This window comes from Octodon degus, unplaced genomic scaffold (assembly GCF_000260255.1).
Source record: "Octodon degus isolate 3935 unplaced genomic scaffold, OctDeg1.0 scaffold00019, whole genome shotgun sequence".
NCBI classification, from domain to species: Eukaryota; Metazoa; Chordata; class Mammalia; order Rodentia; family Octodontidae; genus Octodon; species Octodon degus.
The window spans coordinates 8,178,697-8,186,662 of NW_004524595.1; the positions used below are offsets into that span (position 1 = coordinate 8,178,697).

Consider the following 7,966-nt stretch of genomic DNA (forward strand, 5'->3'; position numbering starts at 1 on the left):
TTTTTCTAGGCTTTCCAGTAAAGAATCCACTTTTTGTTTTATCTGGGTCAACTCCTTCTTAATGGCCTGAAGATCATCACCTTTCAACTTTCCAGACTTGGATGAAGAGCCACACTGGAAACTCTTAGAATTGAAGCCACTTTTGCCTCTTCGGGAGGTGTTTCCTGATACATGCTGGCGTTTCGAGGGCACTACAGCCCGAGCAATAGGAGGAGGTGGAGGAACACGTGCTGGGTAACTGTACATCCTGTCATAATAATAACGTTGAAAGTCATAGTCCAAGTCAAAAGAGGAGCCATACAACTCCGCTGCAGATCGTTTCACACCTGCTCTTCCTCTGTTCACTTTTGGCTCTGCAGCCAGATTAATATCTAAAACCTGGCCAGCAATCATTCTGCTACAGCAGCCTGAGCATTTCTCTCATTAACATACTGGACAAAGGCAAAGCCCTTATGAACGGAGCAACCCACAATTTTGCCATACTTTGAGAAGATGGCCTCCACATCAGATTTCTTCACCACCAGAGTGTTCAGATTCCCAATGAACACACGGGAATTCATGGAGTGAGGATCTGTCTTGTTGGTAATATTGCTAGCCATTGTTTTTGACGATAAAGTTGCTTACAGTGACAAAAACGGTAACTGAAGATCAAAAAAATCTCACAGGAGAGAGATAAAAGATTTGATTCCGAATCTCCTGCTCCCAGGTTCTACGTGGAGTTGACTGCTGCTCGAGGTCAGCAACGTGGCAGCAACCGCTCAGTCTCTCTTCACTGTTTTTTCTAGTTCTGTGAGGCATTCTAGTGATATTTTGATTAAGAGTGCATTAAATCTGTGTAACAGTTTTGGGAATAGGGCTATTTTTATGAAGTTCATTCTTCCTATCCATGAGCAAAGGATATCTTTCCATTTTCTGATATCTTCTTCAATTTCAAGAGTATAGTAATTTTCACTCTACAGATCTTTTATATCCTTTGTTAGATTGATTCCTATGTGTTTCATTTTTTTAGATGCTATTGTGAAAGGTGTGCTTTCCCTAATTTCTCTGTGAGTCTTTTGTGTACAGGAATGCTATTAATTTTTGAGTGTTGACTTTGTATCCAGTTGTACTACTGGATTTGGTTACTAAAAGTCTTTTGATAGAGATTTTGGGGTCTCCTATGTAGAGGATCATATCATCTATAAATAATGATGATTTAACTTCTTCTTCTCCTATCTTTATTCCTTTTCTTTCTCTTGTCTAGTTGCTCTGGTTAATGTTTCCAGAACTATATTGAATAGGAGAGGTAATAGTGGATATTCTTGTCTTTTTCCTAATTTCAGAATGAAACTTTTAGTTTTTGACTATGTAGCATATTGTTACCTGTTGGTTTGTCATAGATGGCTTTTATCGGATTAAGAAAAAGATCCTCTATTCCAATTTTCTGCAGGGTTTTTATCATGAATAAATGTTGGACTTTGTCAAAATCTTTTTCAGCATCTATTGAGATGATCATGTGATTTTTGTCTTTGGCTCTATAAATATGGTGTATTACACTTATTGATTTGCATATGTTTAACCATCTCTCTAACCCTGGTATTAGTCCAACTTGGTTATGATGTACAATCTTTTTGGTAATTTGCTGCATTTTGTTTGTCAGTATCTTATTGAGGACTTTTGCATCTATGTTTATTAGGGAGAGTGGACTGTAGTTTTCTTTTTTGATTGCATTCTTCTCTGGTTTTGGAATTGGGGCGATACTTACCTCTAAAAATGATTTTGAAAGTATTGCTTCATTTTCAATTTCCTTAAAGAGTTTTAAGCATTAGTGATGTTAGTTCTCTAAATTTCTTGTAGAATTTAAGTGAGAATCCATCAGGGCCGGGGCTTTTATTTGTTGGTAAAATTTTAATTACATTTTCAATTTCATTGGCTAAAATTGGATTATTTAGAATTTTTATATTTTCTTGGTTTAGTTTTAGTAATTGGATTATGTGTAGGAATCTATCCATTTCTTCTGTGTTTTTCATCTTATTAGAATATAGGTTCTCATAGTAGGTATTGATGACCTTCTGAATTTCTGTAGGATCTGTTGCACTTTTCCCCTTATCATTCTGAATTGGTTGAATCTGTGTTTTTTCTTTCTTCTTTTTTATGAGGTTGCTAATAGTATATCAGTTTACTTTGTTATTCTTTCAAAGAGTCAACTTTTCAATTCATTGATTCTTTGTATTGTTTTTTAGTCTCAATTGTATTAATTTTTAGCTCCCAGATATGATCTTGGATTTGATTTGTTCTTTTTCTAGAAGTTTGAGGTTTAACATTATAAACCTCATAACTTAAGCTTAAATGGGGACTCACTGTTGGGGTTGTACTTGTATGGGCTTTACAGAAATTAATGATATATATCCACCATTATAGTACCAAACAGTATTTTCATTGCCGTAAAAGAATACTCTGTGCTTGCCTATTTATCCCTACCTTTCTCTATAGAAGTCCAAGTGCAGAGATGACAGACAGAGGTGTTCAGACAGTGTTCAGTTTAATTCTATTTTTTCCAGCTTCATTTCTGTCCTTGTCAATACTCGAACATACCTATACTCTTATATATAATTAACTACTTTTTTCTTAAGTTCCCAGAACTGATTCCTGTTATTTCTAACCAAGCATCTTAGCTCTTTTTAACTGAGGCACACATGGTCATTCTGATACAAAACTGAGTTTTGTGTTTCCCTCTGCAAAAGACATAAGAAAAGCACTTGCCTAAATTATTAAAATGGATGTGGGGGTAATACCTTTTGAAATACATGAGAAACACGTCACTATAGTGAACCTTTGGCTTAATTAAGCTTTTTCGAGTAGTTTCACTGAAAGAACAAGAGTTCCTTAAACTTTCTAGAGTTTGATAAGTATTTTTGCCCATTATAACTTTATTTGGGATATATATTTTTAAAAAAACACTGAATCTAAAATTATAAAAACAGAGTCTGGTCGTGGTGGTGCACGCCTGTAATCCCAGCTCTTGGGAGGCTGTAAACAGGTGGATCACTACAAGTCTGATCTAGTAGTGAGACCCTGTAGACCCTTCTCTAAAAATAGAAAAAAAGATAACATTATAAAAACAGAAATTTTCATCCTATTTTAAGAGTTCTGTTGTACTATGTTTTATACAATGAGAACAAATGAAACCTTGTTTGTGTTCAAAGAAATCACACCAGGTAGTAATAGATAACATCTACAAAGTAGTAGTTTGTTACTTGTATCTTAGAAAATGAAGAAAATAGAATGTGGAAAAGAACCATCTGAATATTCTGATCAGGTAGAAGAACCTTAGAAACCTCAGGACTGGGGCCAGGGAGATGGCTCAGTGGAATAAGCACTTCCTGGCAAGTGCAAGGGCCTAAGTACAATCCCTGGTTCCGCAAAAAAAAAAAAAAAAAAAAAAAAAAAAAAAAAAAAAAAAAAAAAAGCTCAGGACTTCCACTGTATTATTAAACAAGCTAAAGTGTAGTTAGAATTATCTTCTGTTAGGTTTTTTAGGCTCAAATGACATCAATTAAATACCTTACAGGGCACAGTATACAAAAGGCATGCAGTAAGTCTTTTCAGAAGACTAATTGAATATCAGAAGATAATCATCCAGGAGGCTGAGGCAGGAGGATTGTTGTGAATTTGAGACCAGCCTGGCCTACAAAGTAAGTTCAAGGCCAGCCTGAGCTGCACAGTGAGACCCTGTCTTAAACACACACACACACACACACACACACACACACACACACAGATAATCATCTCTATGTTCTGGTAAGTAGAGAATAAAAGAGTCTGTCAAATGACAATAACTTAATGACAATTTTAAAACAAAACTCTTTTGAAATATATAAAGAATTCATGTGAATTGATAAAATAGAAATGTAATAATATTTAAATGGACAGTCTTCATCTGTTTCAGGTTACCATAACAAAAGTTATAAACTGGGTAACTTAAAAGCCCCAGGGGCTGGGGAAGATAGCTGGGGCTGTGGAGATAGCTCAGTAGAACTTGCCTGGCAAGCACAAGGGCCTGAGTTCAATCCCCGGTTCCACCAAAAAACAAAAACAAACAAACAAAAAAAAAAAAAAAAAAAAAAACAGCCACAGATAACTCTTCCTCACGGTTTTGGAATCAGGAAGTCCAAGATCTACATGTTAGCAGATTTACTGTTTGGTGAGGACCCACTTCCTGATTAATAGGTAGTATTCTCTAGCAGCTGTGTTTTCACATGGTCAAAGGACAAGTAGCTCCCTAGAGCCTTTTATTAGGACACTAATCTCATTAGTGACTAGGTAACTTAATCATTTTTCAAAACCTCATTTCCTAATACCATCTCCTAAGGAATTAAGATTTCAACATGTGAATTTTGAAGGAACACAACATTCTGACCATAGCAGAAATAGAGTATGAAAGTATCACCGAAGAAAAATTTACTTTACATTTTTTTAAGATGGGGTCTTGTAATGTGATCACTCCAAACTAGCTATGTAGCCCAAGATGGTTTTGAATTTGTGATCCTTCTGCTTCAGCCTCCTAGCTACTGAGACCTCAGGTATGTGCTACCATGCCAGCTAAAATTTTTTATCAATAAAAGTAATTTCAGCTAGATATGATGGGACATACCTATAGTTCTAGCACTCTGGGAGGCTGAGGCAGGAAGGTCAAAACTTCAAGCTCAGGATGGGCCACTTAGCAAGAACTTGTATTAAAATGAAGAATTGTAAAAGGATTATAAAATAATTATAAAATTATGTAGTTCAGTGTGAGAGCCCTAGATTCAATCCCTAGTACTACACAAAAAGTAATTTTATTACATAATATGCAGAATTAGAATGATTTCAGTAATGATAGGAGAAAAACAAGTGAAATCGAAAAATCATTCTGCCTATTTAAAGCTTCAAATGTAGATAAACCATAGTTTTGAGGATGGTACAGTGGGATACTGTACTCCTTCATTGCTATGAAAGACTAAATTAATATATTTTTATAAACACTATCAATTATTCCCTGTATTAAAGTTCTTAGAATTATTCCAAAAGAAAGTATGTTAGGTTTTTGTCACAAATGTCCACGATAATTGGCTTTTATAAAAGGAAAAACCTATTTTGGCTTATAGTTTTATAGGATTCAGTTCATGGTCACTTGGGCCTGTTGATCTGCAGCTGTGACAGCACCATACAGTTTGGTGGGAATGTATGACAGAGGAAGTCCATGCACCTCATGGTGAAGGAGAAGCAAAGACAGACAGGAGGCACAGGTGGCCCTCTGATTTCCCCTTCAATAGCAGGCCTCCATTGACCTAATTTCTTCCCACTATCCCTGTAATTCCAGCACTCTGGGAAGCCAACACAGGATTCCAGTTGGTCCAGGTAACTAGCTAGCTACTTAATGAGACTCTGTCTCAAACAAACAAACAAACAAACAAACAAACAAACAAACAAACAGGATCCAGGATATAGCTCAGTGAATAGGCTCCACTTTCAATTCCCAGTACGAGTGTGTGCATGCACACACGCACACACACACACACACGTACACACAACCTAGAATCAATAACAAGAACTCATTAAATGAATTATGGTACCCTGTTCATTAGATAGTATGCACTTTTGTAAGAATTTGGAAAATATAAAAATATGGTTTTATAGAAATTGCTAATTACACAAGGTTAAGTGAAAAATCTATAAAATTATTCTACACTATGATAAAAGACAAATAAATATATATCCATGTATAGAAGTCCTAGAAGGAAACTAGAAGAAGTTGGCTTGCTTGAATGGTGACTGTATTATTTAGAATCTAAATGTAATCCTAAGTTTATTTAAAACTGATATTTAGCCAGGGAGATAGCTCAGTGCAATAAGCACTTGCCTGGCAAGCACAAGGTCCTGAGTTCAATCCCTGGTGCTGGAAAAATAAATAAATAAATAAATAAATAATAAAATTGATATTTATATGTTGTATGGGTAATACAAAGAAAAATAAAAACTTTTTCTGAAGAAAAAAGTGAATTTTAAAGGAAAGCATACTCAAGATTATTAAGGTTTGCTGGATGTGGACAATTTGGTTAGCAATTTTCTGCTTTTTGTTTGCTTGTTTTATCTACTGGAAATGAAACCCAGGACCTTTGCACTGAGTTATAGTCCCAGCACTTTTAACATGTGTTTATGTATTTGTTTGTTTGCTTATGTGTGAGACAGTATATAATTAAACTGATATTTCCTCGGCTGGGTTTAAGCCTATGATCTTGTTGCCTCACCTTCTCAGAGTACCAGGATTATGGGCATGTACTACCAAATTTGGACATCTTTAAGTCCCAAAGCAATGCTGACATTTTCTACAATACAGAATTGAAAACAGAATTTTAAATTATTTTGGAACAGAGTAAGGGATGGACCAATGGATATGTGACACACAGTTTTCATTAAGTATTTCTTGAAGAAAATGAGATAATAAATTCTTAAATATGACATGGTCTGAAATTTAAAAACTTCCTCCTTCTACAAATGAATAAATTCTAGACAACTGTTTCAAAGTGTAATAAAAATTCTGATGCTTTAAAATGTATTTTATGTAACCTTGTTCAAAAGAAGAGTAAATTATCTGGTTTGGTTACATAAAAACCTAGGAACTTGTCAGACATGATTACACAGCTATAATCGCAGCACTTAGGAAGGTAAGGCAGGAGGACTGCAACTTTGAATCCAGCCTAGAGTACCTAGTAAATTCAAGGCCAACCTAGACTAGGTAGTAAGCCCTGTCTCAAAAAATCCAAATAAATTAATAAAATAAAACAAAAAATGTAGGAACTGGTAGATTTGTGACTGAAAATGGTTAGTAATAACATGATTATTTCACAGAATTAAAAATCAGATATAGACATTAAGATTTTATTTTCCTTAAACTGCATGTTTGGAATGTAACAAAGCTTTTCTAAATTGTTGGGGATTTTTTTTTTTTTTTTATGACAGGGTTTTGTTGTGTAATTTAGGTTGTCCTTGGACTCACTGAGGCCTAAGTTGGCCTCAAACTTGAGGAGATCCTACTGAGTCAGTCTCCTAAGTCCTGGAATTGCAGGCATGTGTTATCATGCCCAGCTCTCTAAGTATTTTGAGTTATCTAACCTTTGTGAATTATTCTGGGTCAATGTGAATGGTCACAAATAGCAAAAGTTTCATTTAATGAGTTACGTGTAACTCACAGTTGGTCAGACAATACACACATCTTTAAGGCCACTGCTGCTCCTTCAAATAATTAAGTGGATTCTTTATTTTCTAAAGAGTTATATAGGGCTGGTGAGATGGCTCAGTGGTCTAAAGCACCTACTTAGAACAAGCTAAACTTGAGCAAGGCACAGGGACCATGGTTCAATCCCCCAGCACCACATGCCGGCCAGCCCTGTCCCCTGGTGGGCTGAGCTGGCCACACACACACAGAATGAATGAATGAATGAATGAATGAATGAATGAATGAATGAATGAATAAATAAAAAAGAGTTATGTAAGTCACATAGCTGACTCTTATAGAAATCCAAGGTGAATGATCACCTAAGTCACACCCTGGAACACCACACAGAGAATTTGGGGCTCTGTCTTCAGAAAAAATCAAGACCCCCCAGAACTCACATAGTATGCTTGAATGTAAGGGGAAACTTGAACTAATGTTCTAAAATTTGCATCCTCATTTTTATTTTTATGTATTTAGTACAGAGTCTACAGGGTCTCACTACACAGATTGGAATTGTAATGATGCTCCTGTTTTCAGCCTCCCAAGTGCTGGGATTACACGTGCACATCACCACGCCCAGTCAACATCCTCATATTTTATATAACTATTCTTCCAATACAAATTATTTTAGAAACTCATATCCATTCATGTACATTTAATACAAAACAGGGGAGACTATTGATCAGGTATGATGTAGTGAATAGAAGTACTATACATAGAGAATATATA

General features: G+C 35.5%; 1 pseudogene; it reads right to left on the minus strand.

Moving 5' to 3' along the window:
• Positions 1–611, minus strand: part of LOC105741665 — a 13,157-nt pseudogene extending 12,546 nt beyond the window's left edge.
• Between the last annotated feature and the right edge of the window lie 7,355 nt (positions 612–7,966).